Raw genomic sequence first — 11,176 nt, forward strand, 5'->3', positions numbered from 1 at the left:
AGCCAAACAATAGAGCAGTATCATTTCACAGAGTGGGAAAAAAAAAAAATTGCCCTAAACTATGGAACTGATTGGCTTGCCTCATCTCTGCCTTGTGTGTAGTAGAACATTTTCTCCTTGGAACAGGAAAAGCTACATTTTTGCCCCCTGGTCCAAGGGCAACAATGGAATTAAATTATTCCTGATAATCCACAGGTAGTGGCCAATACTTTGAAAACATTCTTCCATCTATATAAGGGAGCTGTTTTTGCATATTCTACTTAAAAAAATTAAACAAACAATGTGCCTGATTTCTTTTGCTTCTCAGCTTTATATTTAATCTTTTTTCAAAGGGGTATTTAGGAATTCCCAAAAATTCTACAAAAAAAAATTGTGTATAGTCACTTACATCCAATTTCACATATCTTGAATAGACTTCAGGGATCTAGGAGTGTGTCCAAAGAAAAGATGTGGAAGCGACATTTGATGGATTTGAGACTGTGATATTGCATGGGATGGGTTGGTAAAATGGTTCTTTAACATGGGATCCAGGAGTAGGCAGTCAATGTTTGGATGATGAGGTAGTCACCAATGTTTGGAATAAGCACAACTAGTGGACGGGTATACTTGAATAAAATATGCTCACACTAAATGATTTTAAAAGAGGAAAGAGAGAACTGGGGCCATTATTGTTAAAAGGAATATTGATAAGATATTTATAAACAAGGTAAATGGAAACAGGGTGCAAAACATGAATTTTAAATGAACGATTCAAAGGGCTATAATGAAGTGAGTTAGTGAGGTGTTGAAGTTATATGAAGGATAACTTCTTCTAAATGTGACTATTAATTGCTTCTACAACTAAAAATTTTCACTTATTCATGCATTTGTTCAACATTTATTAAGGCCCTCAGAGTGGTCTGGCAAAAGGACATGATAATTAACACATACAAGGTACAGCCATCCTTCCATATTTTCAGGGAATACAGATCTGCAGATCTCAAGGCCCTCATATAAAAGGACACAGTGTTTGCATGTAATTTATGCACATTTTCCTGCATATTTTGTTTTCTATAGATTATGTACAATATGCAATACAATGTAAGTACAGTGTAATTAGTTGTTATATTGTAGTGTTTAGGGAATAGCAACAAGGAGAAAAAGGTCTGCACATATTCAGTTCAGACTAAATTCATTTTGTTCCCTGAATATTTTGGGTCTGTAGTTGGTTGAATCTGAAAATATGGAATCTGCAGTTACAGAGGGCTATTTATTACAACCAATAAGACTTAAAAAGTATAGTTGTGAAACTGTCCTGAGCAAATACAACACATAAAATTTTCTAGCTGAGAGGTTTGGGATGAAATTGGGAAACAAACTGGGAAATCTGTTGGTATGTACTGCAAAGAAATGGTTATAATCACAGTGAACTCCAGAGATTGCTTGGTTTGAACCCTGGCTTACTGGCTTATTAGCTGTGACTGGTCAAGATATGTAACCTCTCAGTGTATTGGTAAATAAGGTTGTTCTCAAAATTAAATAAATTGATATATGTGATGCCTTAGAATAATAGCTGGCACATGATGTCAGTGATGTTTTATTTTATTTTTTTTAAAGTCTTTAGCTCTGAAGGCTCCTTGGAACAACACTGTAAAATGTGAGAACTTAGTAAAATTAGAGTCTATCGCCAGGCACTATACTAAGTGCGTTATCTCTTTTGATCTTCCCAAAACTTCCCAAGGTGGGGACTAACAATGGTCAACTTTCCTTCACAGACTAGGAGACAAGGAGGTTCAATCCTTCCTTCATGATTACACAGCTAGTAAGTGGCACTGTTGACATCTAAACTCTTTTATCTTTTATCTTTCTGATTCTAGAAACTGCAAATCACTATACTATTGCTTTGGAGATTCTTTGCAAAATAAATAATTTCCACTGGGCTTGTATCAACCTTTGGTCTGCATTTGATCCACCCTAATGGGAAACTGTGACAAAAATCTATTTAAATTCATATTTGAAAGGATATCATGATATCACACATATCATAGTAAAAAGGATGACACATATGTAGTAAAACAAGGCAATGATGATAAGTGGCTATTGTCACAGCATGGGGACCTCTGCACTGGAGTCAGCCTGACATCACAACATGGTGGCTTTATTCAGAAAGTGATACACTAATGGATCTCCTCAATGGAAGAAGAGGAAAGAGAGCAAACTCGACCATGTGTAATTACATATTGCAAAGACCTTGGTAATTCCTAGACCTCCCTGGCCGCTTGGTGAACCTGCAGCATCTCCTTCTTTCCCCAATCTGCGTGAAGTCTCAGTTACCAAATTTTCTCTAAGTCCATCCATGATGGTGCTCACAAACTGCTAGGTTAGCTCTTCATCACTGGGCAGCTATCATTAAAACAAACAAACAAACAAAACAAAGAACAACAACAAAACAAACCCCAAACTAAAAAGTGCTTAGAAAAACCCTGTAATCTCGTTCCTTATAGCCCATTTCCCTTGAGATAAATTTTTATTTCTGGAGAAAACCAAGGAAAGCCTGGTCCACATTCCCAGGTAGACTTTGGTCCTCTTTTCCTCTGACTACATGCACATTCTTTCTCCAACAGGTCCTTATGTGTCATCACTTCCAGACGCTCCTTGATCTATCATGCCTCCACTGCCTCCCATATGCCCTCCTGCTCTGGCCCAGACCTTCTTTTGCTCAGCTTCATTTCCTGCTCAGGCTTACCCTATTCTTCCAAGCAACTCAGACTACTCAGTATTCCCTAGATGTGCCTCTAGTTTTCCTGTCTCTGCATCTTTGTTTCCAAGGCTCCCTCTGCGCTTGTCCTCATTTCCTGTAGAAACCCTACTGCTGGTCCAGCCCCTGAATTCCCACAGCACATTCTTTGTGGTTCTTGGCTTCAGAGTCTGCTTTGTTTTATAGTCATGTGCATACCTGTCGGACTCTCTCGGTTTTAAATTTCAACTCCTTGAGGCTAGAGACCCGCAAGGTCCCTTTGTGTCTTTATTGCCAGCCCTGGTTAGCACATTGCCTGCCCCAAACAGGAGTCCAATAAATGTATCTTGGATTAGAGTCAACACCCTCTTAGTAGCTACTCTGCCTTGTCAAAGTCTCTCCTGAATAGGCTCGGAACTAAACAAATTATTCCCAACACAGCGTGACTGGTGCAGACTACAGTGAACTATTAATATTTCTACCGAGGAAGCATACGGCTATATTCATTCTTTTTCAGCCTGCAGTTCCTACTGTTGGTTCATATTAAGCTTTTAGTCCCATGAACTGCTGCCAAGCTCCGTTGCTCTCCATCCTGTAGTTACGCAACTGCCTTTTGAATCTAAAAGCAGACATGTACATTTATTCCCTGCTCAACTTTGTCTTGTTGATTTCCATCCAGCATTGCAGCCTATTGGAGTCATTTTGATTGTAATCACAGGCACATGTAGTGAAAACCATCCTTTTTGGGGCTTATGTCATCTGAAAACACTCATAGATGCTTTCCGTGCCATTGAGTTGTTGATAAAAATATGGAACAGGACAGGTTTGTTTTTTTTTTTTAAAGTACACCCAGGGTACTTCCCCAATAGTCATAGAACCTTAAATACTTTCTAGGTCTAAACGTTCAGCCTCTTTTAAATCTACTTTACTATTTTTATGAGACCCTATTTTATTGTCCAAGGTATTAGGAAGGCTCAACCATTTTCAGAATAACCAAAACAAATTGTATCAGGAATTCCTTAGCCAAAAAGTTATTATAGGAAGAGTATTTTTGAAATCCAAAAAAAGATTCCTTATAGTACATGGAGCTATTACAAGAATGATTCTGTAGAATACCACAGAACTGACTTTGCAACTCCAGGAAATAAAGTCTCTTTTCCCAAAAGAACCAGTAATATAACAAAAATACGTGTTCTACAACTGATATTTTAGAAATATTCAATAATTGCTAGCAGGTAAAATAAAAATTGTCACCGATCATAGAATGAATCTGCAGTCAGGATGATTATTTTGTCATTTTAAGATGGAAGAGTACACGTGATCTGAGTTGCAGTACCAATCTTCTCAAACATTTACAGCTTCAGATGTAAACCTCACATTACTGTAGTTAGCTAATAACTGAGGAGTGACCATGTGCCATGTGCCAGGTTCTGCTCCAGGCTAGTAAACCACGCAGCATTGCCTTTAACTGGCACTCAATTATTTTTATTTTTTTATGGTGCTGAGGATCAAGCCCAGGACTTTGTGCATGCTAGGCAAGTGTTCTACCACTGAGCCCTAGCCCCAGCACTGCATGCTTTTTAATGATGGGAAACTGGATTGGAGAGAACATAATCCCCCAGGAAATCTGCAAACACCCTTGGAAACCAAGTCTGTCATCAAAAAACCAAAAGTGAATGCCTTAAACAAGGGGCTGATTCGTGGCTGAAGCCCTTCAGGTTTGGGGAGTGAGGCCAAGGAACCCAAGAAGCTCAATGATGTATAAAATGACCCCTCAGGTTAGTGGTGAGGCCAGGATGGAATTAAGCTTCAAGACTTTTTGTCAACACAAGGCAGTTCCAAGTTCTGCTTTAGTGGACCAGCTTAAAACTGGTTGCATTATGACAGATGAAGAAATGGAATATTCTCACCTTGGAAAGTCAGGTGCTTTCTTGTAGTCTTTTTTTTTTTTAACATAGAAAATACAGTGACTTCATTTGTTTACTTGGGGTCACCAGAAGCGGTTTCTCATTCAGAAACACCTATGAGTGAGAAGGACTCAGTAGACAACAACCAGCTGAAAGTGGGTGAAGTAACTCACAACACCTCTGAGACTAGCCACCAATGAGTGACAAAGCCAGGAGTGGTCAATGACAATGCCAACATTGGACCTGAGCCATGACCCAGGAAATGATCTTCTCTGGGCAGACCCAGATGCAAGTGTGGCAAGGAGCCTTACACCAGATTCTCTCTAGCAAAGTAGCCAAAGGAGCCTCTGAAGCTGATGTTTTAGTGCTGACCACTGACACCAGTCCAGTGCCTGCAGATGCATGTAAGGCGTGCCCTCAGCATGGTCTCCACCAAGTTCACCTCCAGGTGCTCCCAACCCCAGGCTTCTACAACAAATATTTTTATCACTATCGCTATTACTTCCACTTCATGAATGAGCCCTGAATGCCAGTGATTTCTCCCACAGCTAGTCAGAGCTGTCACTGGCTCAGAACCTTCTGGTAGCTCCTACATTTGTGTTCCAGGAATTACCACAAATATGTGCAGCTAACAGGAGTGTTCTCTGCACCCCTGGGCAGGGGACTGTTCAGGTTTTCAGATGTCAACATCTCATCTTTCTGCACAGTGGGGAGATCCAGGACCTGGAGTCCAGGATTACCAGCCCTGGGACTTCCTTCCTCAGCACCTAGCACAGCTAACTGAAGGAGCTCAATATTAAATGAAGTCACAACCTTGGCTAGACAATAGCAGCTGAGCATGACTCACAAGGTGATGGGGACAAGGAAGGGGATGGAACAAGCACCCACAGGGCAGATGCTGTCAGGTATTTTTGGCAAACCCAGTGAGAGCACAGATCCACATGAGGGTTGACAGGGGAAATAAAGGAAGCGGAGGTGTTCGTGCCTCTGAGAAACGTATGGACAGCCTTATGGAGGCCACAGCAAATGTGAAATGCTTCACAGATACTTGGGGGGATAGATTTCAAAGGAACAGGAGTGTAAAGTATTTCAAATAAGGACATAAAAAGGGTAAAGAAGCAGGGTGAATGGGCTATCCATCCATGGGGAATCGGTGTGCAAGGTACACAAAGCGCCTTCATCTACCACTGAGTGTTTTGAAGCCTGAAAGATTCCAACTGGCTCAGCCACTCACACTGCATTTTCTGTGCATCCAAACAATTTTTGGTATGTTTCTTCACATCCCCTGGAAAACATGAGCTCCTCTCAGAGATGTACTCTGAGTCTTCTGAAGTTTAGAGGATGAAGAAGATAGAATTAATATTTTCTTTATTCTTTTTTTTTAAAACATATTTATTTATTTATTTATTTATTTATTTATTTATTTATTTATTTTTTGTTATTGGCAGACACAACATCTTTGTTGGTATGTGGTGCTGAGGATCGAACCCGGGCCGCACGCATGCCAGACGAGCGTGCTACCACTTGAGCCGCATCCCCAGCCCTTTTCTTTATTCTTAGTTGACTATCCTTGGCTCATTCGAGGTACACATACTGCACACTTATTGCATGCCAGGAGCAGGAGCTATAGGCAGAAATACAACTTAATGTTTGCTCTCAGAGCTCAGGAGCCCAGGGGACCACAGCATTCCATCAGACAGAGCAGTGTCTGGGATGGAGAAAAAAGGGATTCGCATGGGGTAGAAGAAAAGAGGGGCAGTGGAAAAAGGGACTTGGGAAATTAATAAACTATAAGTTGGAGTTTTGGCAACATTGTTGGGGGACAACTGGAAAAACTCAATCCAAAAAGGAGGAGGGATTTTAGTGCCAAATCAGATCTGCTCGTGCATGTTTACCAGATTCGACTTGGAGAGCCAAGAATTCAGTAGTGGTGTTGTCAGAACCAATAAATAGGTCAGAAGAACTGGTGAGAGGTAGGTAAATGTGGAGCCAGAAGTTAAGTATTTATGTGAACATAGGAACACACTGGAAGCTTAAAGGCTGTTGAAACTCTAATCATGAGACACCAAAGAACCCAAATCTTGAAACCTAGTAGCCTTCACAATGCTGCCAAACACCTAGCTAGCATCTGTTCACATCTATTATGAACCATTTCCTCGGAGGGAACGTGAAGGAATTGCAAGCAGCTGTGTGTGTGAGCAGGGGATGCTGCTTCTACACTGCAGATTTATGTGTGAACAGATTCATTAAGTAATACCATTCCTGACCATGCATATTGCAAAGTGGGTGAGGAATTTAATCACAAAGCAAATGTGAAGTCAAGAGGTCATAAAACAATGTAAGAAGCGCATCTTTAAATATGCATCTAAAAGCAAACTAGCAAATGAAACTGAAGTTACACATGAGGTTTTCAAAGCTGTCCCTGTGCTCTCTGGTGAAAGCATTTCAGTTTTCTGACCCCTCACCCAAACCATTTCATAGCCTGCAATTTACAGTAGTCATGTCAGTTTCTCCAATTCAACTTTTTAGCGGCATTAACTTTATTTTGTGGTCTGGAAAACATGTGCATGTTAAGTTTCCTAAGAATTGTTCTTGGTAAAAATTTCTTCTGTGGTGCATTTACATCCTAGAATCACTGTGGGAGAAGAATAATAGAACCATGTGATACAGCAACATTAGTAGTACATAGCTGTATTGGGTTACTTTCTTTTTACAAAATTAGGCTCAGTTCCTGCTCTGTGGGTAACTATGGGAATTCTCTGGAGGCCTACGGAAGATGTGAATCTAGCTCTTTGTGTCTGTAACTGTACACCTGTTATTGATGCAGAGGATGAAAAGAATACACCAAACACACACACATTGTGCTATTTTTAAGCTGTTGTACTCAGCTGTACGGGAGGGAAAGATGCCCTTTCCCCCTTGAAAGTTACCAAGAGCCAGCTCTTCTGCTGGAGTGTTAACTCAGTTTCAAACTTTGGAGACAGATGATCCTAAGAACCATGGGAGAGCTAGTGTGTGTGTGTGCCTGCGTACTTGCCCATGCCAGTTGGAGCTGGGGGTGCCAAAATAAATCTTTCCACACATCCGGAAATGCCTGTCAGGGAAGCAAACTAGCTGGCAAGCAGAGAACTTCCATGTCATGCTCACTGTTTTCATCGGCAGGCACACACACTTTCCTGTCCCAGGGCTGAACTGCATGCCATGACTTTAGTGTGCATTCCACCAAATATTAACTGAAAGACTGAATCAGTGAATCTTTCCAGGAAAAGCACGGTAAAGCTCTCTTTGCCTGTTTAAAAAGAAGTAGCGTGGGTGTCTGGAGAGCCAATAACGAAGACTGGCAGTAAGGCACAATCTTTCTGTAAATCAAGGCCCAGATATATATTTTTTTAATACTGCTCAAGGAAGCAGTATAACAGTTTCAGACCTTGAAACTTTGATCCTTTATTCCTCCTGCAATAATCTCTCCAAATAATGTTGCACAGTATAATAATACTCTTAAAAATGAAAGTGGAAACATGCACATCTTATAAAATGACTTAAGACTCTCTGGAATCTCAAAGAATGACTGTTGATAGCCCTCGGAATGGAATGCTAATGAAACGGTCCTTGCTTTCATGACACTTCCATTTGGCTGGTGGAGGAGAAGAAGATTGACTATGGGGCCATCTCAGTACACTGCAAGGGCAGGGAAGGTTTCCAGAGGAAGTGGCATGCAAGGGAAGAGCTGAGGGTAAGGAAGGGTTTCAGATGCAAAGTCCAGGAATGCAGGGGGTGGGAGAGCAGGAGTGAGAAGTATGGTGAAAATACATAAATGAGAGCCATGCCAAACATGCTCAGATGTTTGGCCTTTATTCCAAAAGCAACAAGGGGAATAAACTCAAAGCTGAGTTTTAGAAACACCATATGTCATTGTTGTCATTGTCATCTTCATTTTCTTTCTCCTCCTCCTCCTCCTCCTCCCACTCCTCCTCCTCCTCCTGGTACTGGGGATTGAACTCAGGGGTGCTTAACTACTGAGCTACATCTCCAGCCCTTTTTTGTATTTTATTTAGAGACAGGGTCTTGCTAAGTCACTGAGGCTGGCTTTGAACTCACAATCCTCCTTCCTCAGCCTCCTGAGCTGAGCTATTGGATATAAGCATGCGCCATTCATACTGTCTTCTTATAACAAACAGACAGACAAAATCCAACCAACCAACCAAACAAACAAAAAAATAAAATAAAAGAGCAAGATCATGAAGAGTGGGGTGAGGGGAAGGCAGGGAAAAAAAGTAGATTAGGATCAATATGGTGTTGCCTGGACCAAGGTGGAGGGGTGGCCACAATCAGAGTCTATATAAGGACAGTCCAGGAGCCAAAGTGGGGGGAGGGGGAAGGAATTGAAGGAGGAGTCCAAGTGTTTGACTTAGCCTCTAGTTTCTCTATTTCCTTTGATCTTTAAAATAAACTTTTCAATAGTTTTCCTTATTCTTTTCTTCTAAATCTAAAATAGCTAAATTCTTCCATGTTTATATTTTTACCAGGTTATATTTATTTCACATGCACTCAAAGACTTCAGAATGATGAATTGGCTCCAAAAAAATCTGAGTAACCTGAAAAGTTACTTTTAAGCAGAATTTTGCAGTCTTTATTGTGTCTATGAGCACCTTATGACTTATTTTGTAGCTCTCTGCTGTTCTGAAACAAAAGAAAGAATTTTTGTAGGTGTCAGTATCTATGGCATTGTTAAAGGCTGGCCCTGCCTAACTCAGTATTCTTTGGCCAACTGATTTCACCAGCTCCTGAAACCTGTGGTTCCTGGGGACTCTTCAAGGCCTTTTTCAACAGCAGAATTCTGCTGCTTCTCTGTCTGTGGATCTCATGACCATGAAACACTGGTGTAGAGAACAAGGAAAAAAATGTTAAATAGCACCAGAGAGATACCTCATCACAATCCAGATTATGGAGAAAGGAGATGGGGCTCAAACTAGCACCTACAGACTGAAAAATGTTGACAAAGAAATTCAGATAAAGGGATGTGCCTTGATTCATATCAACAAACCATTTAATATAGTTCTTGAAACTCTAGCCAGAGCAGTTAGACAGATGAAAGAAATTAAAGTGATACGGATAGGAAAAGAAGAACTCAAACTATCATTATTTGCCAAAGACATGATTCTATACCAAGGGGATCTAAAAAATTCCACCAGAAAACTTCTAGAACTAATAAATGAATTCAGCAAAGTAGCAGGATATAAAATCAACACCCATAAATCAAAAGCATTTCTATATATGAGTGCCAAATCCTCTGAAAGAGAAACTAGGAAAACCACCCAGTTTACAATAGCCTCAAAAAACAAACAAACAAACAAACAACAACAAAAAACAAAAACTTGGAAATCAACTTAATGAAAAAGGTAAAAGACTTCTACAATGAAAACTACAGAATGCTAAAGAAAGAAATTAAAGAAGACCTTAGAAGATGGAAAGATCTCCCTTGTTCTTGGATAGGCAGAATTAATATTGACAAAATGACCATACTACCAAAAGCACTATAGAAGATTTAATGCAATTCCAACCAAAATACCAATGACATTCCTCATAGAAATAGAAAAAGCAGTCATGAAATTCATCTGGAAAAATAAGAGACCCAGAATAAATAAAGCAATCCTTTGCAAGAAGAGTGAGGCAGATGGCATCACTATTCCAGACCTTAAACTATACTACAGAGCTATAGTCACAAAAACAGCACAGTATTGGCATCAACAAACTATTAAAAGAGAGGAAAGGAATGGAGATTTAAAAAATGGGTTGGCTGATAATAATAAAGGACTATCACTTGATTTTAAAAAGGGAAGAATGATTCTAGACTATGAAAGGCCTTATCCTGTATTCAGGAAAGGAGAAATTCCACCCTCATCTCAGAGTTACAGGTCAAGGTAGATAGTGGACAAATTCACTCATCATTTATTCTGGTTTTCCCCAGTTTCTACTCTAGGAGGCGCATGCCTCTCAAATAGTAAGGTAGACTGACATTCCTGAGCCCAACCTTCACATTTGCTCAGCAAAATATTCCTGAAAGTGAAATCAATGTTCCAAAAAACTTTGAATAAAATTTAAATAAGTGATCCATGGCAGAGCATTTAAAAATTCATTTTTTTCCCTTGGAAAACTCAAGGTGGTTTTCAACTGGGAAGGCACATCTCACTCAAGTGTTAAGGAGTGGGGGGAAATGAGCATCAGGGTGTCAGAATAGTCTCTAGAATTTTTCTAAAAAGCATACAGGTTTACACAGCCCTGTCTGCTCCCTTCATACCAACAGTGAAAATCAAACAGGAGGTTACATTCAGTACTATTAATCACTGCAAAGAGTGATTTTTTTTTTTTATTCCTCAAATAAGCTGGGACTGGAGAATTTTTGAGACCAATTGATAGGATTTTTCTTTAGGTTATTTTCTCAAAGTGAACCATATCTTCTTTTTCTCCTTTTAATGCAGCCAGGATTTGTTTTACAGCAAATCTGTTGGAATGAAGCTCCAAAAAAAAAAAAAAAAAAAAAAAAAAAAAAAAA

General features: G+C 39.9%; 1 protein-coding gene across 2 annotated transcripts in view; it reads right to left on the bottom strand.

Annotated features, from left to right (window-relative positions):
- Slc1a3 (solute carrier family 1 member 3) overlaps positions 1-11,176 on the bottom strand; it is a 78,384-nt gene that overhangs the window by 27,175 nt on the left and 40,033 nt on the right. The gene's annotated exons all lie outside the window — the stretch shown is intronic.

This window comes from Marmota marmota, unplaced genomic scaffold, assembly GCF_001458135.2.
Source record: "Marmota marmota marmota unplaced genomic scaffold, marMar, whole genome shotgun sequence".
Taxonomy (NCBI): Eukaryota; Metazoa; Chordata; class Mammalia; order Rodentia; family Sciuridae; genus Marmota; species Marmota marmota.